General features: G+C 42.8%; 1 protein-coding gene across 1 annotated transcript in view; it reads left to right on the forward strand.

Moving 5' to 3' along the window:
• Positions 1 to 27650, forward strand: part of BTBD9 (BTB domain containing 9) — a 471085-nt gene that overhangs the window by 197718 nt on the left and 245717 nt on the right. The window lies entirely within an intron of this gene.

The following is a 27650-nucleotide window of genomic DNA, read 5'->3' on the forward strand; positions in this document are numbered from 1 at the left end:
CTTCCTTCCTTCCTTCCTTCCTTCCTTCCTTCCTTCCTTCCTTCCTTTTCCTTTCTTTTCCTGTTTGGCCATACTGAATCAAGTAGTAGTATTCTTCAAGCTAGATCCTTTCTACAAATGTTTTCAAGTTTCAGTCAGTGCTGTTGATGTGGGTGAAAATATCCTCCCTTCGTATCCCGGGAGATCCCTGGGTTTTGGAACCAGTAGGCTTTGTTTAAATTAGAATTGCATCTTCAATACTTACATAGCTCTATGTGACCTTGAAAAGATTTTTTAAAATCTGAGACTGAGTCTGACATGTCACCTTTCAACATAGGTTACTTTCCTTTTCCTTTCCTTCCCCTTTTCGTTTTGTTTTCCCATTCCCCACCCAGAAAAGAGACTGGACCACTGGATTTTTCAAAGCCTAAATACAGAGATCCTATTTGGACACTGTCCCCTGCTTAAAAATTGTATTTTAGTTTACTGTTGAACATTTCAGTATAATCTTCGACCTTAATTATCATTAATGAAACCTTGTTCTCTACGTGAACTCCATACTAAGCAGAAAGCCTGGAATCTTTACAAGCATTACAAAGTAAGACAGATATGTCTTGGGTATAAGATTAAAGATGAAACACATCAGAAAACATGTGAAAAGGGCATTACAGTTTTCACAGTCTTTCTCAAAATGTCTTTCTGTTTCAAAGAAATAACAATAAACCCAGAAAAAGACATACATTATTTTCACATCTTCTTTTCAGTGAATAGAAGTAAAAATTAATAATAATGGGAAAAGAACATGAATCCAGGTAAGGTATTTGCATCGTCCTGTATTTCTTCCTCTAAAAAACGTTATGAGCTGGCAAATCCTGCAGTTGATAAACTCCAGAGCCATGGGAGACAGGGGTAAGATACTCACTAGGACCACCCCACTTCTCTATTGTCAGGAGTTACCAGCTGCTGTGACCCTCCCATCGCTACCCTGAGGCAGTGACGCACATCCAGGGGAGCTTTGTCATTAGCATCTTTGGTCTCCTCCTGTCTTTGTGTCACGTTGACCTTTCAATCTTTAAAGATATACATGTGGTCATAGTTGACTCCATATTTATATATTCATACTCCTTAAGCCTTGAGTTTATTGTAATTTGTATTAATTAGATGCTTAATATGCATTATCACCAACCCAGCCTTTTTTCGTACTGTGTTTGCTTCTGCATCTTTAGGAGGATAAGGGAAAAACTGGTGCTTTAGATATCACAGAAAGCCAGGAAAAAGCTGAGTGATTGAAGAGTGGTGCACATATACATATTCCTATGACTACAACTATCATGGTTGTAGACTTGTAATTTATAGCACTTCCTATTTACAGATATTGAGAGAAGCTCACTCTGTGACTTGAATAATGCCGACAACCATCAGTCAGAGATGCTGTTCTTACTGAGGGTGAAGCCGAGGAGTCGGGAGCGCAAGCAAGGCATTCAAACCTGTGTGCTCTCTTCTTTTTATGAAAAACTCCTTGAATGAGAAAGTTGATGTCAACATATATTCAAATTAGAATTGGGGCCAGGTGTGGTGGCTCACGCCTGTAATCCCAGCACTCTGGGAGGCCAAGGCAGGCGGATCACCTGAGGTCAGGAATTTGAGAACAGCCTGGCCAACAGGGTGAAACCCCATCTCTACTAAAAATACAAAAATTAGCTGGGCATGGTGGTGCACGCCTGTAATCCCAGCTACTCAGGAGGCTAAGGCAGGAGAATCACTTGAATATGGGAGGCAGAGGTTGCAGTGAACCAAGATCGTGCCAATGGCACTCCAGCCTGGGCAACAAGAGTGAAGCTCCATCTCAAAAAAAAAAAAAAAATTAGAATTGGGATAGATGTTATTGCTTCATTAGTTTCACATACAGAAGATTCTATAGCCCTTCTTCTCAGTGTTGGACAATAAAGTATTTATAGGAAGTAGAGTGGGAGATTTGGATTTCAGACAGGAAATTGGAATGTGTCTTTTTTGGGTGTTCTTCGTTCTGCTGCTTATGTTGACTATGGGCAGGAATCTTTACCTCTTAACTTCATTTTTTACATTTAATGAAATGGTACTTTCTGTTTATCTACTTTTCAGTACTAGGCAGATTCTGTGTAACTTTCAGTTTCAAGATATTTAAGAAATTTATGACATTTAATGATTTTGCTCCAAATTGTTAACTTTGTACTTAGAATGTTAATATTGAATGTCCCCATGGGCCTGTGGTTATACCAGGATACTCTCTGGGCTGGGTGTGGTGGCTCATGCCTGTAATCCCAGCACTTTGGGAAGCCAAGGCGGGCGGATCACTTGAGGTCAGGAGTTTGAGACCAGCCTGGCCAACATGATGAAACTCCGTCTCTACTAAAAATACAAAAATTAGCTGGACGCAGTGGCAGGCACCTGTAATCCCAGCTACTCAGGAGGCTGAGACAGGAGAATTGCTTGAACTCAGAAGATGGAGTTTGCAGTGAGCCAAGATCGCGCCACTGCACTTCAGCCTGGGCAACAGAGTGAGACTCAGTCTCCAATAAAGGAAAGAAAGGTCGGTCTGTGAGTATTTTTGGTGTAAAAGCTGGCTGTTTTTTCTTTTCTAGTGTGTTCTAGATTTTTTTTTAAGAACAAAACTTTAACCATGCTTTGCTTTTTCGTTTTTTCTTTTTTTTTTTCACTGCAACCTCTGCCTCCCCGGTTCAAGTGATTCTCAGCCTTAGCCTCCTGAGCAGCTGGGATTACAGACACTGCCACCACACTGGGCTAATTTTTGTATTTTCGTAGAGATGAGTTTCACCATATTGGCCAGTCTGGTCTTGTGCCATAAACCTAAGCCTGGTCATTCTGATACAGTAGCCTGCATTAGTCTACTGAGGATGTGAAACATAGGGCCTATTAGCAGTTAACTTCCCCCCCATCCCCCAAGACAGAGTCTTACTCTGTCTCCCAGGCTGGAGTGCAATGGTGCAATCTCAGCTCACTGCAACCTCCACCTTTCGGGTTCAAGCGATTCTCCTGCTTCAGCCTCCCGAGTAGCTGGGATTACAGGCATGTGCCACCACGCCCAGCTAATTTTGTATTTTTAGTAGAGACAGGGTTTCTCCATGTTGGTCAGGCTGTTCTCGAAGTCCCGACCTCAAGTGATCCACCTGCCTCGGCCTCCCAAAGTGTTGGGATTACAAGCGTGAGCCACCGTGCCCAGCCAAATATACCATTTTATATAAGGGACTTGAGCATCTGCAGATTTTGTTATCTGCCAGGGTCCTGAAACCAATCTCCAGTGGATACTGAGGGACTCAAGTATACATATATCTGTCTGTATAAAACAACTAAAACAAAATTTAATGTATAATCACAAATTTCCTGAATGATAGACTACTACTAGGGAGAGTGTGTAAGAGAAAGCTGTTTGAATTTGAATTCAGTCTTTTGTTGACAAAAAGAGTCCAACTCTGTAAGATATTTGAAGAGATTTATTCTGAGCCAAATATGAGTGACCATGGCCCGTGATACAGCCCTCAGGAGACCCTGAGAACATGTGCCCAAGGTGGTTGAGGTGCAGCTTGGTTTTATACATTTTAGGGAGGCATGAGACATCAATCAAATACATTTAAGAAATACAATAGTTTGGTCCAGAAAGGGGGGACAACTCGAAGTGGGGCTGGGAGGTGTTCCAGACTGTAGGTACATTTAAACATTTTCTGGCTGACAGTTGGTTGAGTTTGTCTAAAGACCTAGGATCAATAGAAAGGAGATGTTCAGGTTAAGATAAAAGATTGTGGAGACCAGGGTTCCTTTGAAGTCTAGTAGTGGCTGACCTTAGAGACAATAGATGACAAATGTTTTCTTTTCAGACCTTTAAAAGGTGCTAGAGTCTCTGTTAATCTCTTCAGATTGGGAGAGCCTGGAAGAAAAAGATCTATCTATGTTAATAGAGATTCTTTACAGGTGTAAATTTTGCCCCACAAAATTTTTTTTGCAGGGCCATTTCAAAATATGGCAAAGAAACTTGGGGTAAAATATTTTGATTTTCTTCTTTATCACATAATGCTATACCAGAGTCAGATTAGAAAGTAAGTCAGAATATATAGTGTTAAGTGAAACTCATCTGCTGAGAATATATGGTTTGTAGGGCATGACTCCCCAGACCCATTAGAGAAGAATTTGGCCAGGATAAGACAAATCAGAGCTTAGTTCTCACTTTCAGCAAATACCGACTGAGTGCCAGGCACTGTTCCAGTCATGAGTATACAGCAGTGAACTCAACAAATGTGGTCTCTGTTGTTACGGAACTTACATGTTATGGTGGAGGAGCAGAAGACAATAAACAAACAGTGAAATAAACATGGCAATTTCAGATATGATGAATGCTAGAAGAAAATAAAACATGGTAGATGTCACACATGTCCGTGTGAAGAGACCACCAACAGGCTTTGAGCAACAAGGCTGTTTATTTCACCTGGGTGCAGGCGGGCTGAGTCCAAAAAAGGAGTCAGCAAAGGGAGATAGGGGTGGGGCTATTTTATAGGATTTGGGTGGGTAGTGAAAAATTACAGTTAAAGGGGATTTTTCTCTTGCAGGCAGGGGCAAAGGTCACAAGGTGTTTAGTGAGGGAGGTTCTGAGCCAGGAGAAGGAATTTCACAAGGTTAATTGCTCAGTTATGGTGGGGCAGGAACAAATCACGATGGTGGAATGTCATCAGTTAAGGCAGGAACAGGCCATTTTCACTTCTTTTGTGATTCTTCACTTGCTTCAGGCCATCTGAATGTATACATGCAGGTCACAGGGGATATGATGGCTTAGCTTGGGCTCAGAGGCCTGACATTCCTATCTTCTTATATTAATAAGAAAAGCAAAACAAAATAGTGACAAAGTGTTGGAGTGGCAAAAAATTTTGGAGGTGGTATAGAGAGAGAATGGGCGATGTTTCTCAGGCTGCTTTGAGTGGGATTGGGGTGATTTGGGAACCTACAGTGGGAGAGATTCAACTGAAGAAAGATTTTGGGGTAAGGGGTCATATGGTGGGATTGTTAGAAGGAGCATTTCTCATACAGAATTGTTGGTGATGGCCTGGATATGGTTTTGTATGAATTAAAAAACTATATGAAAGACATAAGGTCTGAATGAGAGAAGGAGAAAAACAGGTATTAAAGGACTAAGAATTGGGAGGACCAGGACATCTCATTAGAGAGTGTCTAAGGAGGTTCAGTGTAATTACTTATTTGGTTGGTGAGTTTTTGGGCTCTATTCTTGACAGAGTCCTTTTTGTTAAGTTGGAGGCTGAGCTTGGTGAGGTGTGTTTTTAAAAGACCATTAGTCCATTCTACCTTTCCTGAAGATTGAGGATGGTAAGGGGTATGAAGGTTCCACTGAATACCAAGAGCCTGAAAAACTGCTTGGGTGATTTGACTAATAAAGGCTGGTCCATTATCGGACCGTATAGAGGTGGGAAGGCCAAATTATGGATTATGTCTGACAAAAGGGAAGAAATGACTGTGGTGGCCTTCCCAGACCCTATGGGAAAGGCCTCTACACATCCAGTGAAAGTGTCTACCCAGACCAAGAGGTATTTTAGTTTCCTGACTCGAGGCATGTGAGTAAAGTCAATTTGCCAGTCCTAGGCAGGGGCAAATCCCCAAGCTTGATGTGTAGGGAAGGGAGGGGGCCTGGATAATCCCTGAGGAGTAGTAGAATAGCAGATGGAACACTGAGAAGTGATATCCTTGGGATAGATTTCCACAATGGAAAGGAAATGAGAGGTTCTAAGAGGCGGGCTAGCGGCTTGTAACCTACATGGAAGAGGTTATGAAGTGACGAGAATAAAATGGGCCTGTGAGGCTGGAAGGAGATATTTTCCTTGATCCAAGAACCATTTGCCTTGTGTGGGAAGAGATTGATAGGTGGAAGTTTCAGTGGGAGAGTAGGTGGGAGTGACTGATGAGAAGGAGAAAAACTGGCCATGAGGGACAGAAGTTGGAATGCTAGCTGCTTCTTTAGGTACCTTATCAGCATAAGTGTTGCCCTGAGCGATGGCATCTGATGCCGTTTGGTGGCCCTTGCAGTGCATGACTCCAGCGTCTTTGGAAGTAAAGCAGCCTTTAAAAGAGTTTTTATTAAAGAGGCATTAATGATGGAGGACCCTTACGTAGTGAGGAAACCTCTTTCACCCCATGTAACAACATGGTGGTGCAGGATTTGGAAGGCATATTTAGAGTCAGTATAAATATTGACACATATTTCCTTTGCAAGAGTGAGGGCTCAAGTTAACGCAATGAGTTTGGCTTGCTGAGAGGTAGTGGAGAGGGGCAGAGCAGTAGCCTCAATGATAGATGTGGAAGATACTATAGCATAGCCTGCCTTTCCTGGTGTGTAGCGATTAGGCCTGGTGGAACTGCCATCAATAAACCAGGTGTGATCAGGGTGAGGAACAGGAAAGAAGGAAATATGGGGAAATGGAGTGAATGCCAGGTGTATCAGAGAGATACAGTCATGGGGGTCAGGTGTGGTATCAGGAATAATGTGGGAGGCTGGGTTGAAGTCTGGGCCAGGAACAATGGTAACTGTGGGAGACTCAACAAAGAGTGAGTACAGGCCGGGCGCGGTGGCTCAAGCCTGTAATCCCAGCACTTTGGGAGGCCGAGACGGGCGGATCACGAGGTCAGGAGATCGAGACCCTCCTGGCTAACACGGTGAAACCCCGTCTCTACTAAAAATACAAAAAATTAGCCGGGCGAGGTGGTGGGCGCCTGTGGTCCCAGCCACTCGGGAGGCTGAGGCAGGAGAATGTCGTGAACCCAGGAGGCAGAGGTTGCGGTGAGCTGAGATCCGGCCACTGCACTCTAGCCTGGGCGACAGAGCAAGACTCCGTCTCAAAAAAAAAAAAAAAAAAAAAAAAAAAAATAACAAAAAAGAGTGAGTACAGCTGAAGGAGCCAGGGAGCAGAAAGTATATGTGTGAGGTGTGAGGAAGAAAGTAGATTTTGGAAGTTGTGAGAACTGTAGAGAGTGAGTTGAGCATAGTTTGTGATTTTGAGGGCCTCTGAAAGTATTGGGGTGGCGGCTGCCTCTGCAAGGAGACATGATGGCCAGTCTAAAACAGTAAGGTCAAGTTGTTTGGACAAAAAGGCTACAGGGTGTGGTCCCAGTCCTTGTGTAAGAATTCCGACTGCACAGCCCTGCAGTTTGGCTGTGTGTAATGAAAAGGGTTGAGATGAGTCAGGGAGAGCTAGTGTGGGAGCAGTCTCAAAAGCTGTCTTCAAGGAACGGAAAGAGGAGTGGGGAAAAGATTTAGGATCTGTGCGGTCAGCTAGGTTTCCTTTTGCAAGTTTATGTAATGATTTTGTTAGGATGACAGAACCAGGGATCCAAAGGCAAAAGTATCCAACTATGCCCAGGAAGGAAAGGAGTTGTTGTTTTGTAGAAGGGGTTGGGGTTTGAGAGATCAGTCGGACACAATTGGCAGGGAGAGCACGTGTGTTTTCATGAAGAATTATGCCAAGGTAGGTAACGGATGGAGAAGAAATTTGAGCTTTGGAGGGGGATACCCAGTATCCCTTGGAGAATAAATGTTGAAGGAGCAGGAGGGTGTCTGTTGAGAAGATTCAAAGGGGGGCTACAAAGTAGAAGGTCATCAATATATTGAATAAGTTAAGAAGCAGTGGGGTGGAAAGAAAGGAAATCATGAGAAAGAGTTTGGCCGAAGTACTGAGGGCTGTCCCTGAAGCCTTGTGGCATGGGCAAGGCTTGTGGGATGGTATACTGGCATTGAGTGGGGTAAGGGTGATTAAGTTTTAATGGGACAGTAATGAGTGTGTGATCAGTTGCCAGGGAGGGAGTGGAGGTGTCCTATACTTGCGGGCTAAGGTTGGGGGATATGACGCAAAGGAGGCTTTGGGTTGGGAAGAAGGGTGGCAATGAGATGTGGCTGTAGTACAGGAATAATCAGGGAAGCAGATAATTTGGTTAAAATGTCTCAGCCTAGTAAGGGAGCTGGGCAGATGGAGATAACTAAAAGAGTGCATAAAAGAGTTTTGTCCAAGTTGGTACCAGAGTGGGGGAGTTTTAAGGGGTTTTGAAGCTTGGCCGCCAATACCCACAACAGTTATGGGGGCAAGGGAAACAGGCCCTTGAAAAGAAGGTAATGTGGAGTGGGTAGCCCCCGTATCGATTAAACAGGGGACGGACTTATCCTCCACTGTAAGAGTTACCCAAAGCTTGGTGTCCGTGATGGTCCAGGGGACTTCCAAGGTGATCAGGCAGCATCAGTCTTCAGCTGCTAAGCTAAGGAGATCTGGGAAGGAGTTGGCTGAGGAACACTGGGTTTGGGTTCCAGGGGCTTTAGGAGTGGCAGCAATGTGAGTCGGACAGTCGGACCTCCAGTGGGGGCCCACACAGACTGGCACAGCTTAGGAGGAATCCTGGGCTGCAGGCATTTTAGGTCCAGTGGCCAGGCTTTTGGCATTTGAAGCAAGGTCCATGAGGATGTTTTGAAGGAGCCCGAGAGCTGTGTCTTGGATGTTCTGAAGTTCTTATATGCTGGAGACGTGGTTGTGGGCTGTCTTGCAGTGGAGGCAAGTAGTTGTAACTCAGAAATGCATTGCTGTCTAGCTACCTCCTCTCTATCATTGTGCACCTTGAAGGCGAGGTTGATTAATTCCTATTGTGGGGTTTGAGGGCCGGATTCCAATTTTTGAAGCTTTTTTCTAATGTCTAATTCCAATTTTTGAAGCTTTTTAGAAAATTAGAAAATTTCTAAAATTTTCTAATTTTCTAATGTCAGGGGCTGACTGGGCGATAAAATACATATTAAGAATAAGGCGGCCTTCTGGCCCCTCTGTGTCTAGGGCAGTAAAGCGTCTAAGGGTTGCTGCTAAACGCGCCATGAATTGGGCTGGGTTTTCATCTTTACCTTGGGTAGTTTCTTTAAGTTTGTCATAATTAACAGCTTTGTAAGCTGCCTTTTTAAACCCTTCAACTAGGCAGGAAACCATGTAATCTCGCCTAGCTATACCTGGGGAATCTGCCTGATAGTTCCATTGGGGATCTTCTCGGGGAACTGCTCTAATGCCTTCCTGGAGGTCTGGCTCATGAAGCCAGCGGTTATCAGCGTGAGATTGGGTTAGAGAAAAAACTCTTTCCCATTCATCTAGGGAGAGGGTAGAAGTTAGGATGACATTTAAGTCGCTCCAGGTTAAATTGTAGGACAGAGTTAGATATCGGAATTCCTGTATATATTTACTGGGGTCTGATGAGAAAGAGCCTAAACGCTGGCTGATTTGGGAAAGGTCTGATAGAGAAAAAGGCACGTGTACGCTGACTGTGCCTTCAGCTCCAGCCACCTCTCTAAGAGGAAATTGTTGGGCAGGTCAGGGAGAGCTAGTTGCAGAACGAAACTGTAAACCAGTCCGGGTGTGGGGAGGGGAGGTAATAGAAAGGTTATAGGGTGGGGGAGCAGAGGCTGAAGAAGAGTTGGAGCCTGGCAGGGAGAGACCTGAGGAGGAGCAGTCTGGTGAGGAGGTGAGAGGTCAGATGGGTCAGTAGAAAAGGAAGATTCACAAGACTCAGAGACGCTTGGAGTTGGAACGGGAGGGAAAGGAGGAAGATTTGGGGCGAGTTGCATTGGTAACAGAGACTAGGGAGGGAACTAAGTGTGAAAAATGCTTGGATGTAAGGCACCTCAGACCATTTGCCTATTTTTCAACAAAAATTATCTAGGTCTTGTAGGATGTAGAAATCAAAAGTGCTGTTCTCTGGCCATTTGGAACCATTTTTGAGTTTGTGTTGGGGCCAAGCGGTGTTGCAGAAGAAAATAAGAAGTTTAGGGAGATTGAAGGGTAGCGAGAGAGGCTGGAGAAGAGAGTGAAAAGACCGCTTACCTGATTTGAAATTGGCGAGCTGGTTGGTCTGAGGACCCGAGGTCATAGGTGGATCACTTCACAGAGTGAGGGTGAGGACAGAAGACTGGTCTCCCGAAGGAGTCCCTCTGTCTTCGACACCAAATGTCGCACGTGTCCATGTGAAGAGACAACCAACAGGCTTTGTGTGAGCAACAAGGCTGTTTATTTCACCTGGGTGCAGGCGGGCTGAGTCTGAAAAACGAGTCAGCGAAGGGAGACAGGGGTGGGGCTGTTTTATAGGATTTGGGTGGTAGCGGAACATTACAGTCACAGGGGGTTTTTCTCTTACTGGCAGGGGTAGGGACCACCAGGTGTTCAGTGAGGGAGGTTCTGAGCCAGGAGAAGGAATTTCACAAGATTAATCCCTCAGTTAAGGTGGGGCAGAACAAATCACAATGGTGGAATGTCATCAGTTAAGGCTATTTTCACTTCTTTTGTGGATCTTCAGTTGCTTCAGGCCATCTGGATGTATACATGTAGGTCACAGGGGATATGATGGCTTAGCTTGGGCTCAGAGGCCTGACAGTAGAGGGATGAGAAACTTTGAGTTGGATCATCATAGAAGGTAAAGTTTGAGCCGAATCTTAACTGACATGAGGGAATTAGGCAAGTAAAAATCTCAAGGGGAAGCGTTCCAAGCAAAGAGAGAACTTTGCAGAATCCTCAAGGATGGAATGAACTTGGTATACTCAAGGCACAGAGGAAGGTCTGTTTGTGCAAGAGGTAGCACAAGTGTTAGTATGTGAGGTTGAAGATGTGGCTGAGAGCCTGATCATATAAGGCCATCTTATTCAGTTTTCTGTTGCTATAGCAGAATACCTGAGACTGGGCAATTTATAAAGAAAAGAAATGTAATCACCCAATGGGTTCTTCCTACCTGCTGCACAGAGAAAACCAATTCACTGAGACTGTGCTATTGCAGTAGAGAAGAGTTTTATTAACGTGAAACTGGCCATGCAACAGAACTGTAGGTATCACTCAAAGCAGAAGTTAAGGTTTTTCAAGTATAGTTTGATGGGCAGGGGACTAGGGAATGGATGCTGCTGATTGGGAATGTAATCATAGGAGTGTGGAAAATGGTCCTCATACACTGAATCTGCCTCTAGGTGGGGAGGGTGGGTGCCACAGGACCTGTTGAATCATAAGTCATTAGTCATGAGGTCAGTGGGTCGCCAGAATGCAAAAGTCTGAAAAACATCTCAGAAGACCAATCTTAGGTTCTACAATAGTGATGTTATCTATAGGATCAGTTGGAGAATTCACGAATCTTATGACCTCTGTTCACATGATTCTGAGCAGTAATGGGGTTATAGAAACTATGCCTACATTTTAGCAGAATTCAGGACCCTCCCATAATCCCAATCTTGTGGCCTCTGATTAGTCTTACAAACACTGTCTCAGCCCCAAATGAGGAGGGGATGTTTTAGGGAGGGGCTGTTATCATACTTAATTTCAAATTCCTCCCATGATTGGCTTGGCCTATGCGCAGGAATGAGTGAGGAGGGTCAGTCTGTGAGGCTAGAGGCAAGAGGAAGTCAGCCATGGGAGATTTCGCTCATTGTCATGATCTTTGCAAAGGCAGTTTCAGAACTATATTTGGCTCACAGCGCTGGAGGCTGGGAAATCCAAGGGCATGGTGGCAGCTTCTGGCAAGGGCTTTTTGACCCCATCATAACATGGTGAAAAGCAGAAGGGCAAGAAAGCTTGTGCAAAAGAGACAAAACATGATAGCCTCGCCTCAAAACAACCTGCTCTTGAGGTAGCTAATCCAGTCCTGTGAGAGGAATAATTCATTTACTTCCCCCAGAATTAACCCAGTCCCAAAGAGCAACATTAGTCCCTCTTACCTAAAGATCTAATCACCTCTTAAAGGCCTCACCTTCCAACACCACCATACCAGGCACCAGATTTCCAACACATGAATTCTGAGGGACACACTCAAACCATAGCAAGACCCCCGTAGGCCATGTCGCAGGGTGAAATTGTATTCCAAATGAGATTGGATGCCATTAGATTTTAAACAGCTTTTTAAAAACGAAAAGTGTTTCACTCTTGCTGTAATGGGGATATAGACAGACAAGAGTAGAAAGCAGAGAAACCAGTAAGGAGGTTCATTTATCATTTATCACTCTGGAGAAGAAGTGATAGGGGATGTGCACTGGGTGCTAGCAGTAGAAACGAAGACCCGTGGTCAGAGTCAGGTTATATTCAGAATTTGCTGACAGAGTAGCTAGAGATTAGGAGATAAATTTTTTGTTTAAGCGAGGGTGTGACTAATGGTAGATAAGACAATGGGGAGGAGCAGGTTTGAGGGATGTCAGTCTAGGGTTTTTCAAGGCTATTTTAAATTTTAAATGCATGGTTCTGGCATTTATTACTTGTGGACTATTGAACAAATTATTTCAATTTCCTCATCTGTGAAACGGTGTTGGTACTAGTATGTATGCTATATGGTTTACATGAAAATTAAATATATTAATGCCCTGAAGCACTTAAAACACAATTGGACACATACTGTGTTCTCAGCAAATGTTAGGTATTGTTGCTGCTACTGTTATTATTAATATTATTACTATAACCCGTAAGTATAATATTAGTGTATATCCAAATGAAATATTGAAGAGGCAATAGGATTTATGAGTCTGGAACTCAGGAGAGAAATCAGGACTTTGAGAGTTATTAGCATACAGATGGTATTGAAAACCATGGGACTGGATGAGATTTCCTATGGAGAGTGGATATAAAAGAACAGAGCAAAGGACTGAGGAATGGGGCTCTCCACCTTTAGAGGTCAAGACAAAGAGGTAGAGTCAACAACGAAATAAGAAGGAGCTGTCAAGGGATAGGAGGGAAACCTGAAGGGTACTGCATCGTGAAAGCAAAGTATAGAAAGCATTAAAAGACAGAAGTCAACCACATAAATGATGCTGAGAAGAGTAACATCAGGACAGACGTGACCGTTGGGTTGGCAAAGGACTAATTGATGGCAGCCTTGACAGGAAGCATTTCAGTGGAGTGATGGGAATGAAAATCCTATTGGAGTAGCTCACGCCTGTAATCCTAGCACTTTGGAAGACTAAGGCTGGAGGATCACTTGAGGCCAGGAGTTCGAGACCAGCTTGGTCAACATAGGGAGACCCTGTCTCTATAAGCAATTTAAAAAACAAAAATTAGCCAGGACTACTTAGGGTAGTCCCAGCTACTCAAGAGGCCTAGGCAGGAGGATCACTTGAACCCAGAAGTTCAAGGCCGCAATGAGCTGTGATCATGCCTTTGCACTCCAACCTGGGCAACAGAGCAAGACCCTGTCTCAAAAAAAAATTTCTTTTTTTGGCCAGCTGCGGTGGGTCACGCCTAGCCCTTTGTGAGGCCAAGGTGGGAAGATTGCTTGAGGCCAGGAGTTCAAGATGAGCCTGGGCAGCATAGTGAGACCCTGTCTCTAAACAAAACCCGTAAAAAATAAGTTGGGTGTGGTTGTGGCACAAGGCTGTGATCCTAGCTCGTTGGGAGGCTGAGGCAAGAGGATCCGTTGAGTCCAGGAGTTCAAAGCTGCAGTGAGCTGTGATCATGCCACTGCTCTCCAGCCTGGGCAACAGAGTGAAAAATAAAAAAAATAAAAAAGTAAAAAAGTAAAAAAATAAAAAATAAAAAAGTTTAAAGCTGCCTTCAGAATAATTGAAGAAAGGAAGGAAAAGGATAGTCCCTATCTAGGAAAAATCATCTGATGTTATTTGCTATCAATGACAAAACAGAATTATAATCTCCTACCTTCTTTACTTTTCTTCAGTAAGGAGTTTGGCCTTCAAACAGGAAAGGAAAAAACAAACATGTTTGAGAAGATATGGGAGCCCAGGGTAGGTAAGACAAAAAGGGCGATTAAATGAGTATCTGCCACTTTAAATTAATTCTGATCTCTAGGTTCTGCTGAATTACATCCCAGGAAGCTCAGAGAACTTTCAAATCTGATCTTAGAATTTTCATTCAGCATAATTTTTAGCAAGAAGGCTAATATTACATGTGATTGTTTTTTCCCCCAAAAGGAGAAATTCTCTATGCAAAGAGGCTCGGCTTTTATCCCTGGTAGTCATTCTAGAACTAGTGATTAACCCCATGGTTTCTGAGCATTTGAGAAAAAAATGTGTAACACTAGTAACCAACTTGAATTTTCTGAAAATAAGTCATTCCGAAATAGATTTTCCTTTAGGGCTTTATTGTTGGAAAATTGGAGCAACACTGTAGATGCAGTGTAACTTGATTTTAGCCAAGTATTTGATGGAGTTTCTTATGATGTTTTGCAGATAAGAGGAAGGATAGGTTAACATTTAAGTACGTATGTGTGCACGGTGCTCAACAAGGTGGTAAAATTATATTCTTTTTTTTTTTTTTTTTTTTTTTTGGAGATGTAGTCTCACTCTTGTCACCCAGACTGGAGTGCGATGGTGCGATCTTGGCTCACTGCAACCTCCGCCTCCGGGGTTCAAGAGATTATCCTGCCTCAGCCTCCTAGGTAGCTGGGATTACAGGTGCCTGCCACCATGCCCAGCTAATTTTTGTATTTTTAGTAGAGATGGGGGGTCTCACCATGTTGGCCAGGCTGGTCTCGAACTCCTGACCTCAAGTGATCTGTCTGCCTCAGCCTCCCAAAGTGCTGGGATTACAGGCGTGAGCCGCCATACCCAGCCCAGTTGTTGGTTCTTGAATCAGTAACACCCATGAGGTATTTAATGGGGTATCACGGGATTTTGCTCTTGGCTCTCTCCTGACTAGTAACCTAGAAGAAAATATAATAGGCAAGTGGAAAGAACTAATGCAGTAGATGACAGAGTCAAATGAAAAATCATTCCAATGCCTAAATAAGCTGTATTATTTGGGAACCATTCATTGGTTCATTCATTTACTCATTTTTATTAAGACTTTTGTATCAAACACTGTTCTTGGTGTTGGGAATACATGAGAAAACAAAGAAACAAGTCGTGGACCCTGTGTCTTCAAGGACCTTATAGAGCCTGCCAAAATAATGCGTTAGTACAGATCGCTCGAGCCCAGGAGTTCGAGGCTGCAGTGAGCCGCGACCATGCCACTCACTCCAGCCTGAGCAACAGAGACCATAGTTTTAGTGGGGAGCCGGGGAGTGGGGGACATAACAGAGCAAGTGCTAACATGCTAACATAGAGGTGTGTACAAAGGTTTTGGGGGGCCTAAAGATGGGAGTCGTCCGTTCAACCAGGGTGCTGTTCTATTGCAATGTTGCTTTTCCCTTCAAGTGCCCAGCTCCTGAAGAAGCATGGGTGGCCACTTCAAACTTCTCAGTCCCCTTTTAAAAAGTCCTTCATGAAGCACCTCTTGATGTTTAAATGTCAGGGATGTATCTCCTTAATCTTTGGTGCCTGTTCTGCCCCACTGTTTTATCCCCATCACCCAAAGAACTCCCTTCCTAGAACCTCCAGCCCTCAGAGTAGCTGCTCTTTGTGCCTCATTCCTTTGAAGGGGCCTGCTTACCTCTTTTTATGCAAATATAGAAAAGTACCTTCACTTATGCAAATGTTGAACATTAACACTTCCTAGTGCCCAGGAGCAATGTTCCCTCAAACATTACACTGTTCAGGAGTAACAAACTATGAAGGTTAAGCGTACAGGAACAGTTTAATCTTGCAATCAAATAAAACTTACTCTAGTTAACGCAGTACAGGTAATAACATACTTCATCGTTATTGTGCTGCATTGTAATTAGTCAAGTAGAGAATGGTTGACCTAAGAGAATGCAATGAGTGCTTATTTTATATGGTGAAAACAGATCTTTGTGGGTTTTCCCTTCTTTTTGTTAGTTTTCCATTACCTATAATTATCTTTATTGTTGACAGGGTTTTTTTTTTTGAGACCACTATAATTTAATCTTTTTGGTTCACTGATAAGCACACACACAAATACTTTGACACACAGGTTAGAAAAACAAAACTCCAGCATTTGTTTCCTCTTTTCCTTTCTAGGGAGGCATCTTTTCTGTGCATGGCTAGCCCATGCAGTATATGGTTGCTCTAGCTCCCTGGTGTGTGCTTTTCTCAGCTCCAGCTGTGCATTGGAATCATTTGGGGGAGGTTTTACAAAAGCCCAGTGCCTAGAGCTCACCTCACAGAGAACCTAATGAAATTGGTCCAGGGTGGATCTGCTATTGGTATTTCTTTTTTCTTTTTCTCTTTTGAAATGGAGGTCTTGCTATGTTGCCCAGGTTGGTCTCAAACTCCTGGGCTCAGGCAGTCCTCCTGCCTCAGCCTCTTGAGTAGCTGAGATTATAGGTGGGAGCCACCATACTCAGCATGGCATCAGTTTTTTTTTGTTGTTGTTTGTTTGTTTGTTTGTTTAAGCCCTTCAGGTGATTTTAATATTCAGCTCTGGCTGAACTGCACTGCCGTAAAGAGATAGAGAGGTACAGTGGTTTCTTGGTTATCCAGGAGAATGGATGTGGGTGTCAGGGTGCTGTGGAAGGCAGAGAGGTCCTACAGCCCTAGGATGTAGGATACAGAACGTAGAGTCTCTACCTGGAATCTGGGGAGATGGGGAATTGAAGCTTCATTCAGGCATTTCAGGGGACACTGGAGGCTTGATGGTCTCTCTCTTAGTGCAGACATGATACTACACCAAACATTCTTCATTAATTACTGCGTCCCCTGGGAACAGGCTTGAAGCAGCTCTGGACATCCCCTCCTCTCCACCTGGAGGTCCATCCTGATCCTGCTTTTTGTAAAGACGTCAAGAATTGTATCACACGTAGCTTCTGGGCTGGGCTTGCTTTTGTTTTGTGGGTTTTTGTGGGGTTTTTTTCTTTTTTTCTTGAGATAGGGTCTCACTCTGTCACCCAAGTCGGAGTTCAGTGGCTTAATTATGGCTCACTGCAGCCTTGACCTCCATGGCTGAAGCAGTCCTCCCACCTCCACCTCCTGAGTAGCTGAGACTACAGGCACACACCACCAAGCCCTGCTATTTTTTTGTTTCCAGATTTTGGTAGCGATGGGGTCTCACTATGTTGCCCAAACTAATTTCAAACTCCCGTGCTCAAGAGATCCTCCCACCTTCGCCTCCCAAAGTGCTGGGATTACAAGCGTAAGCCATCATGTCCAGCCTGGGTTTATTATTAAATAATATGTGATTACAAGGGACAAACTAGAACTCTGTCTCCTATTCCTTCTCCCTGTATGCACCTTACATGTAGAATCTCAGAGCTTAGAATGAATCCCACATAATTCCTCTCATTTTTAGATAAGATATTGAAACTGGTAGAAATTAAATGTGCTGCTTACTGTCACACTAGTGTTATAAGTGTTAGAACTAGGGCCGGCCTCGGTGGCTTATGCCACCTGAGTAGTGAGATCTCAGCACTTTGGGAGGCCGAGGTGGGCAAATCATGAGGTCAGGAGTTTGAGACCAGCCTGGCCAAAATTGTGAAACCCTATCTCTACTAAAAATGCAAAACTTAACTGGATGTGGTGGCACGAGCCTGTAGTCTCAGCTACTCAGGAGGCTGAGGCAGGAGAATCACTTAAACTTGGGAGGCAGATGTTGCAGTGAGCTGAGATCGCACCACTGCATTCCAGCCTAGAGGACAGAGCAAGACTCAAACTCAGAAAGAAAAAAAAAAAAAAAAAAGCTGGGCCTGGTGGCTCACGCCTGTAATCCCAGCACTTTGGGAGGCCAAGGCAGATGGATCACCACGACCAGCCTGGTTAACATGGTGAAACCCCATCTCTACTAAGAACACAAAATTAGCTGGGTGTGGTGGCGTGTGCCTGTAATCCCAGCTACAGGAGGCTGAGGCAGGAGAATTGCTTGAACCTGGGTGGTGGAGGTTGCAGTGAGCCGATACTGTGGCACTGCACTCCAGCCTGGGGAGCACAGTGAGACTGTGTCTCAAAAAATAATAATAATAAAATTAAAATAAAATAAATAAACTGAGTGCTGTGGCACATGCCTGTAATCCCAGGCCTTTGGGAGGCTGAGGTTGGTGGATCACCTGAGGTCGGGAGTTCGAGACCAGCCTGACCAACATGGTGAAACCTTGTCTCTACTGAAAGTACAAAAATAAGCCTGGTGTGGTGGTGCACACCTGTAATGCCAGCTACTTGGGAGGCTGAGGCAGGAGAATCTCTTGAACCCAGGAGGCAGAGGTTGCAGTGAGCCGAGATCATGCCACTGCACTACAGCCTGGGCGACAGAGCACGACTCCATCTCAAAAAGAATAAAAAATTTAAAAATATACTTTTTATAACTTTTATAACTCATTCAGATTCACACCTAGTAAGCTGAGAGATCTACCTAATATTTGTGGCCCATAGTTGACTAAAAATTTACGATGAGCTGGAACCTTGTTGTTAAGCCACTTGTTGGGTGGTATTATATTTTTTTCTGTATCACGAAGAATTTCTCAATTGCTTCCAAATTTGTTCCTTATAAACTGAGTGGACCAGATGACCTTGTGAGACGAATTTTCAATGAACTATGCTGTCTGCTTGCCGATACCTGAAGTTTCTTTTTTTCTTTTTTTTTTTTTTTTTTTTTTTTTGAGACGGAGTCTCGCTCTGTCACCCAGGCTGGAGTGCAGTGGCGTGATCTCAGCTCACTGCAAGCTCCGCCTCCCGGGTTTACGCCATTCTCCTGCCTCAGCCTCTGGAGCAGCCGGGACCACAGGCGCCCGCCACCTCACCCAGCTAGTTTTTTTTTGTGTATATATATATCTTTTTTTTTAGTAGAGACGGGGTTTCACCCTGTTAGCCAGGATGGTCTCGATCTCCTGACCTCGTGATCCGCCGGTCTCGGCCTCCCAAAGTGCTGGGATTACAGGCTTGAGCCTGAAGTTTCTTTAAAGTAACCAGAGACTTTTATTCCGCAATGAGAAGTAAAAGCCTATAATGCAGATGCCTTGGAGATATAATCCACATGAAACTCATTCAACCATTCACAAGTTTTCATTAGTCAATGAATGAGTGTAAAATTCATGCTAATAGCCATCACTTATTTAGTTCCTCTTGGGTACCTAGCCCCTAGATGCTTTGAATACATATCTCCGATAATTCATACAAAATGTTGGATGCCAGTATTATTTTCATTTTGCAGAGAAGGAAAGCAAGCCTCTGAAAGGTCAAGTAACTTGCCCACGGTCTTGTAGACAGGAAATGAGAAAGCTGAACGTGGCACGGGCCTTGTCGTGAACTATTTAAAAATATAGTCATTTATTCATCTTAGACCACCAAGACTGAATTGAATTTTTAATTCTGAAGACATTCTTTTAACGCATTGTATCTGACTTAAAATCCCAATACTAACTTTTATGCTTTGACCTGGTGGATTTCACGTTTTGTTAATTATTTTGGGTCCATTTCCCAAGATGAAGGATTTACTTATAATAACCTGTTTGGCATTAATATTTGTGTCTTTTGGTCGTTTTATGATAACTTGTAAAGGAGTTGGTCAGGTACAGTTGCTCACATCTGTAATCCCAGCACTTTGGGAGGCCGAGGCAGAGGATTGCTTGAGCCCATGAGTTTGAGACCACCCTGGGCAATATAGTGAGACCTCATCTCTACAAAAAATTTAAAAATTAGCAAAGCGTGGTGGGACACGCCTGTAGTCCCAGTTTTGAGGGAGGCTTAGGTGAAAGGATCACTTGAGCCTGGGAGGTGGAGGTGGCAATGAGCTGAAATCATACCACTGCACTCCAGCCTGGGTGACAGAACAAAACCCTATCTCACTCTATTTCAAAAGAAAAAAAAAAAAAGATTTTAATTTTTGTTTGTTTTTTTGTTTTTTTTTTGAGATGGAGCCTCACTCTGTCGCCCAGGCTGGAGTGCAGTGGCGCGATCTTAGCTCACTGCAAGCTCCACCTCCCAGGTTCACGCCATTCTCCTGCCTCAGCCTCCCGACTAACTGGGACTACAGGCGCCCGCCACCACGCCTGGCTAATTTTTTTGTATTTTTAGTGCAGACAGGGTTTCACCATGTTAGCCAGAATGGTCTTGACCTCCTGACCTCACGATCCACCCGCCTTGGCCTCCCAAAGTGTTGGGATTATAGGCGTGAGCCACCACGCCCGGCTAGTTTTAATTTTATGTAATTTTTTTTTATTTTTTGGAGGGACGAAGTCTCTGTTGCCCAGGCTGGGGTGTACTGGAGAGATCTCGGCTCACTGCAACCCCCGCCTCGCAGGTTCAAGCGATTCTTGTGTCTCAGCCTCCTGAGTAGCTGGGATTACAGACGTGCACCACCAAGCCTGGCTAATTTTTGTATTTTTAGTAGAGACGAGGTTTTACCATGTTGGCCAGGCTGATCTCAAACTCCCAAAGTGCTGGGATTATAGGCCTCAGCCACCACGCCCAGCCCATTTAAAAAATATATTTAAATAGAGATGGGGTCTCACTATGTGTCTGACTTACCTGGTCACTATGTTGACCAGGCTGATCATGAATTCCTGGCCCCAAGCAATCCTCCCATCTCGGTCTCCCAAAGTGCTGTGATTACAAGTGTGAGCCACTGCACCCAGCTGAAAAGAAGATTTATAAAGGAGTTAATAGATTCTGATAAAAGACGTCAAAATATACCAGTGCCTAGAAAACTCTGTGTAATAGGGAGGCAGATTGTGACATCTGAGAAAGTTTTTAAAATGGAGATATTCTCAGTGATCATCTTGAGTTTTATTTTTCATAGAAGATATAGTCTTAGAATGTTAGATCCCTATTCTACAGTGATCCCTATTCTACATCTTCATTTCATTTACAACATTGGTCCTTATCCCTATCTGCACCAATATTCCCTTTTAAAAGAAATATTATCCAGTGCCCCTTACTGTTCTGAAATAAAATTTATAGAAAGTATAACCTGCTCACACACACAAACTTTTTTTAAAAAGTTGATATAACCCCAACTGTTTTTAGTGGAATTTAATGGGTTTATTCTAAAATGTATAAAGTATAAAGATTAAAAGTAGCCAAGTTACCTATGAAGGAAAGGAACAGGGTGTAGGAAGGGGCACATGAGGGCTTCTGAGATGCTGGGTAGGAGTTCATTTTACAGTAGCTTCCTAAGTTATTCCTTTATACTTTATCCATTTTTTTATATATTGGTTCTATCACAGAAAGGGTGTTTGAATAAATCAATATTATGCTTTAGCTGTGCCATAAAGGAGAAATGAAAGGAAATAATTAGACTAGAAGGGTAAAGTGCTCCAGCAGAATCCAGAATGCTCCCCAGAATGATACTACCCCCAATGAAAACCCCTGATTTAGAAAATTAACTTGATATGGAGGTTTATAATTGCATTTGAAGGCACTGGCTTTTTGTTTAATGAATTGAAGAACTGTTTTTAATTAGTTATCCTAAATCCCTTATGCTTCATTCTGAACCTGTTATCAGTGAACCTAATGGAATCTAAGAGTAACTGATCATTACTTTCAGTCACAGACATGCATGGTTTTTGCCAAGTTTTCTGCATTTCATATTTATACTCTCCATTTACTTTTCTTTCTTTGTTTCTTTTGCATTACTGATATACCCTGTACTTGTCATTAATGACCTTAATTATTTCATTGATAATTTAACTTTGGTCAGAACTTCTAGCGTCTGGCTAATGCCTTACTGTTCGTTGTCATCTCAAAATTCAGTGGAGTCTGCCTCTCATCCATTTATCTGGTCATGGATGAAATATTAGACATACAGCATGATTATGACTAGCTGTATTACTATGAACCACTAAAATCCTCTGCTCCATGTGCTTTTATCCTGAGGCCAATATACAGAAGCAGGCATCTTTGAGATGGGCTGTCAGCAGCCTTAGACATATATATACAAAGGAAGACTGAAGTCAGGCTTAAGAATTATTAAATTATTAGTGGATAAAAATTTTGAAACCAAAACACATGTTCAAAAACAAATGAATAAAATAATCTTGTCTTCTAAATAATCTTGCCTCCTATAACTGTTTTCTTGTTTGTTTGTTTGTGTTTTTGAGATGGAGTCTTGCTCTGTCTCCCAGGCTGGAGTACAGTGGCACGATACTGGCTCACTGCAACGTCTGTTTCCTGGGTTCAAGTGATTCCTGTGTCTCAGCCTCCCTAATAGCTGGGATTACAGGCACCCACCATCATGCCTGGCTAATTTTTTTTTTTTTTTTTTTTTTTTTTTTTTTTTAGTGGAGATGGGGTTTCACCATGTTGGCCAGGCTGGTCTTGAACCCCTGACCTCAAGTGATCCACTTACCTCAGCCTCCCAAAGTGTTGGGATTACAGGCATGAATCACTGCACCCAGCCCTGTAACTGTTTTCTAAAACATTTTTATTATTAAATACTCTTTAAGACATCATAAAAGAAAGGACCTTAAAAGCTTTAGACAATCTTATCACTGTAACTTTTTTTTACTGTATTTGACAGTTATAAAATGCATATGTTATAAAATATATACAGTTTTTTTTAAAGTTTGTGCTTTTCTTTTTCTTATGTAATTTTTTAAATTATGTTATTCTAGGATGTTTTTATTATTATTATTATTATTATTTGAGACAGAGTCTTGCTCTGTTGCCAGTCTGGAGTGCAGTGGCATGATCTCAGCTCATTGAAACCTCTGCCTCCGAGGTTCAAGTGATTCTCCTGCCTCAGCCTCCTGAGTAGCTGGGACTACAGGTGTGCGCCACCACGCCCAGCTATTTTCAGTGGAGATGGAGTATTTTCAGTGGAGACGGAGTTTCACCATGTTGGCCAGGATAGTCTTTATCTCTTGACCTTGTGATCCACCCACCTCGGCTTCCCAAAGTGCTGGGATTATAGGGGTGAGCCACTGCGCCCGGCCTAGGATGTTTTTTTTTTTTTTTTAAACCTTCTCCATGTAGCCATCACAGGTACCAGTTTTAATGACTGCATGATATTCCGTTATTTTGAGAAATCCTACTGTTGGATTTGGATTTAACAAGTGAGAAACATTCACAAAGGTCCATGACCCAGGGATTTTATTGATGCACAAGTTTGAGTCACTGCTGGTATTACCCCATGTGTGCCAAATGCGTTTCTCAGCTCGTGAATATAGTTCCCTGCCCAGTTTAAGTGTTTCATTGCCACTCTGTTGTTTTCTACTGGTCCTTAATATGCACAATAGCTCTTATAAAGTCATTAAGAAAAATCTCTTCAGAGACTTAGATAAGTTCCTGGATATCAGTCATCATAGTAATGATGTAGAATAGTGTTCATTTTAGTGGCAAAATTGGCATTATTAGTATTATAAATTGTTGTAGTCTTCTACTTACAGAATAATTAAAAGCTTAGAAGGATTGATTTTTTTTTATTACTTATTTGTCAGGAAATGAGATGTCAGTATTTTTTTCAGAATTTGTAGATTTATAAGTACCTTGGGATAAATCAGTTTTGACTATTTCAGGTCTAGTATCATTTATTTATATTCCCTTGTTGTTACACATTTAGTTTGTTGAAAGGAAGATTGCTTTGAATACCATAAAAAGTGTTAAAATAGTTTCCCTTAGTAATTGTTTTGTTTTGTTTGAGATGGAGTTTCGCTCTTTTTGCCCAGGCTGGAGTGCAATGGCGCGATCTCGGCTTACTGCAACTTCCACCTCCTGAGTTCAAGTGATTCTCCTGCCTCAGCCTCCTGAATAGCTGGGATTACAGGCATGTGCCTCCACACCCGGCTGATTTTGTATTTTTAGTAGAGATGGGGTCTCCACGTTGGTCAGGCTAGTCTCGAAATTGCGACCTCAGGTGATCTGCCTGCCTTGGCCTCCCAAAGTGCTGGGATTACAGGCATGAGCCACCGCACCCTAAATACCCTTAGTATTTTTAAGCGAGTATTTTAGAGTCTTCCTAAATTAGCGTTTTCCCTTCTTTTATAAATAGATCATATTCTGATTCTTTTAATCACAATGAATTTTAAGTTTCAGATCAAGTGAGAGATTGACAGACAGGTCTCATAAATGAAATGTACAAATATTTTTTAAGTATTAGCACTATTTTTTGTAACAGCTTTATTGAGATATAGTTTATATACCATACAACTCACTTGTTTAAAGTATATAATTCAGTGATTTACAGTGCCACAGTAAATTTTAGAACATTTTCATTCCCTCAAAAAGCACCCTCACAGGTTTAATATAATAGTGGCCCATGTCCTCTGAGCCACTATTTCAGTAGACCTTAAGTAAAGAGACAGGGTCAACACCTAGAAAGATTATAAAATACATGCATTAAAATAGTAAACTATTAATAGCAGTATTCTAAATAAAGGTAAATTATTTACTGTAATTTCATCTGCTGTTTATTTTCCTTAAATACAAACATACAGCTATTTACTGATCTTTAGCCTGCCTATCTTGCTATTTTGTAAGAATGGGTTTAGTGATCTTTAGCGTACTTTGCTTCACAACAGTGGTTATCATAGTTGTATCTTCTAGTCCATGCATTCCCTTTTTATTTATTTTTATTTTTAGAGACAGGGTCTTACTTGTTGTCCAGGTTGTACTCAAACTCCTGGGCTTAAGCAATCCTCCTGTCTTAGCCTCCCAAAGAGCTGCTGGGACTATAGGCATGTGCCACTGTGCCCAGTTGCTATTCTAGTCCATGCATTCTCATCCAAGGTGGTATCACCCCAAGGGAGTAAAAATTCATTCCTGAGATCTAAAATAACTTATTCTTTTTATGTATAAAAATACAGATATACATATAGTACACAAACAGATACACAGTATAGCTGTGGGACTGAAATTTCTTGGGGGTTAGGGAGCAGTTGGGGAAAAAATGTTTTAAAAAACTCCTTAGGGTGGTCATAATTAAAAACAGGTTGAACAATACTGCCATGAAAAAACTCATTACTTTAGAGGGACCTGAGAAATTTCAGATTCTATTAGAAGATTTTCGGGCCAGGCGCAGTGGCTCAAGCCTGTAATCCCAGCACTGGGAGGCCGAGACGGGCGGATCACGAGGTCAGGAGATTGAGACCATCCTGGCTAACACGGTGAAACCCCGTCTCTACTAAAACAAATACAAAAAACTAGCCGGGCGAGGTGGCGGGCACCTGTAGTCCCAGCTACTCGGGAGGCTGAGGCAGGAGAATGGTGTAAACCCGGGAGGTAGAGCTTACAGTGAGCTGAGATCCAGCCACTGCACTCCAGCCTGGATGATAGAGCGAGACTCCGTCTCAAAAATAAATAAATAAATAAATAAATAAATAAATAAATAAATAAATAAATAAATAAATAAAAAAGAAGATTTTTCCTAAGGTTCTCCTATAGCAACCAGCAAACTCACTCACTCACTCACTCATCTTTGGTACACACATACATCCTCTTCTCCTCTCTGCATCCTTTTTTTCCTCTTTGATGGGGGAGGAGCAGAGTGGAAGTGGTAGAGATAAAGAGGAGAAATGGCCAGCATACATTTGGGTAGATAAGTCCAGACTGTCTGATTCGTAAAAGGACAGCTTTATATACAATTAGGCCAATTTCTGCATCTGAACCTTAACACGTTTACATGGTAGTTGTGCAACCCTAAACGTATTTATCGCTGTATTTAGAGTCAGAAAGAGTGGTTTTGTGTAATTTATTTCTCTTGGAAGGCTCATCTCCTACCAACGCTTTGGTTTCATCAAGATCCTTTATATTTTTCCCTTAAATTCCCAGTGCGGTTAAATCTGACTTTTTATGGGCCATAAGCAAGACATAAATGATAATAGAAAAAAGCATTCTTCAATTACGGGAGGCAAGAATTCTAGGGTACATTGTTCAGCTGCTTTCTTTCTTATGGTAGAAAGCTGATAAATGAATGACTTTTAAAAGGTATGCCTTTTAAAAAACCTTCCCCTTTGGGAAAAAGTTAGCTATGATGATTGGCTATCCAAAACAAAGACTGCTTCATATTATGGGAAAATGAAAGTCAACTAAAACTAATATTCATATACTTATTTATTTGAAAGGTACCAGTTATGTATCAATACTTTTTTTTTCTTTCTCTCTCTCTCTCCTTGAGACAGGGTGTTGCTCTGTCGCCCAGGCTGGAATGCCTCAACCTCCCAGGCTCCAGTGATCCTCCCACCTCAGCCCCCAAGTAGCTGGGACTATAGGCACGTCCCACCATGCCCAGCTTATTTTTGTTTTTTGTAGAGATGTGGTTTTGCCATGTTGCCCAGGCTAGTCTCGAACTCCCAGACTCAAGTGATCCACTAGCCTCAGCCTCCTGAAGTTCTAGGATTGCAGATGTGAGCCACTGCACTAACCTATGTGTCAACACTTTATTAAGTGCTAGGACACAGAGATGAATAAGACAAAGCATTACCCTTTAGGAGATTACATTCTAGGCGAGGATATGGATTTAAAAACAGTTAACTGTTACATGTCAATTAGGTAAGTGCACTATCAGAGCATGTCCCAAGCAATGTAAGAGTACAGAGGGGGACACCTGACTTGTCTACAGGGCCAACTACAGCATTACTTCTTAGGAGCTGCCCTTACAAATAGAAGAGGTCAGTGTGGGCAGAGTAGTTCATGCCTACAATCCTAGTGCTTTGGGAGGCCAAGGATCCCTTGAGGCCAAAAGTTTGAGACCAGCCTGTGCAACATAGTGAGACCCTGTCTACACACACACACACACACACACACACACACACACACACACAATTAAAAAGAATAGTTAGCCAGATGTGGTGGCATATGTCTGTAGTCCTAGCTACTTGGGAGGCTAAGGTGCAGAGCACCTTGTTTGAGCCCAGGAGGACAAGGTTATAGTGAGCTGTGATCGCACCACTGCACTCCAGCCTGGGCAACAGGGCAAGACTTGGCCCCAAAACAAACAAACAAAAAAACAAAACAAAACCACGAGGTCCTTGGGCAAAGGATGGGACCTGCATGTCACACATAGAGCAATGTATCTTCCAGATCTAGGGCAGAACCAGTAATTTGGCACCCTTTCTGGATGTGTTGTTTAACAGTACTTAAGAGATACTGAGGGCTGGAGAGGACAAGGGCTGAGCCCTTTGGTGACTGTGCCCCAAATTGCAGAACCTCCTCAGCCATGTGCAGAGACTGAAAGATGTGAATAACGTAAGTGTGACATTAGAGAGTGGCCCCAGGCAATGTAAGAGTACCGAGGGGGACACCTGACTCCTCCACAGGGCTGACTACAGCACTACCTCTTAGAAGCTACCCTTACAAATAAAGAGGTTGGGGTAGGCAGGGTAGCTCATGCCTGTTATCCCAACTATCTACAACTCAGCATCTTACTGTGCCACTGAAACATCTCTTTGGGGCTTTCATTCCACCCTACCCTACCTTCCCCACCTCCCAGTGGCTAATCAAAAGTGTTTTTCTCCAGCCTCATAGAGTACTTGGTAGTATGGAATTCTGTTAAATGTAATTTTCCTCTTTCTTTACGTTTCTAGCAATGTATAGTGCCTCGGCAATGTTTGGATGCTATATCTAGCCAATCTGTCTGGTTCTGGCCAACTTCTTTGGCTCTGATAGGACTTCATAGGCTCTGTTAGGGTGTTTGAACTTGATCCTGAAGTCAGTGAGGAGCCATTTGAAGAAATATGAGTGGGGCAGATTTTTTGTTTTTTTAAAGGCCTGCAGCCCAGGCAGCCTAGCAAGAATGCAGGATCAATGGATAGGATTGGAGATAGATGACAGTGCCAAACTAAAGACAAAAACCAGTGGGAGGTTGTGATAGTCTAGATAAAATATTATCATGTTTCAATAATGGGGATGAAGAAGAAGAGGAACTGGA

The sequence above is a fragment of the Piliocolobus tephrosceles genome, chromosome 5, assembly GCF_002776525.5.
Source record: "Piliocolobus tephrosceles isolate RC106 chromosome 5, ASM277652v3, whole genome shotgun sequence".
Lineage (NCBI taxonomy): Eukaryota > Metazoa > Chordata > Mammalia > Primates > Cercopithecidae > Piliocolobus > Piliocolobus tephrosceles.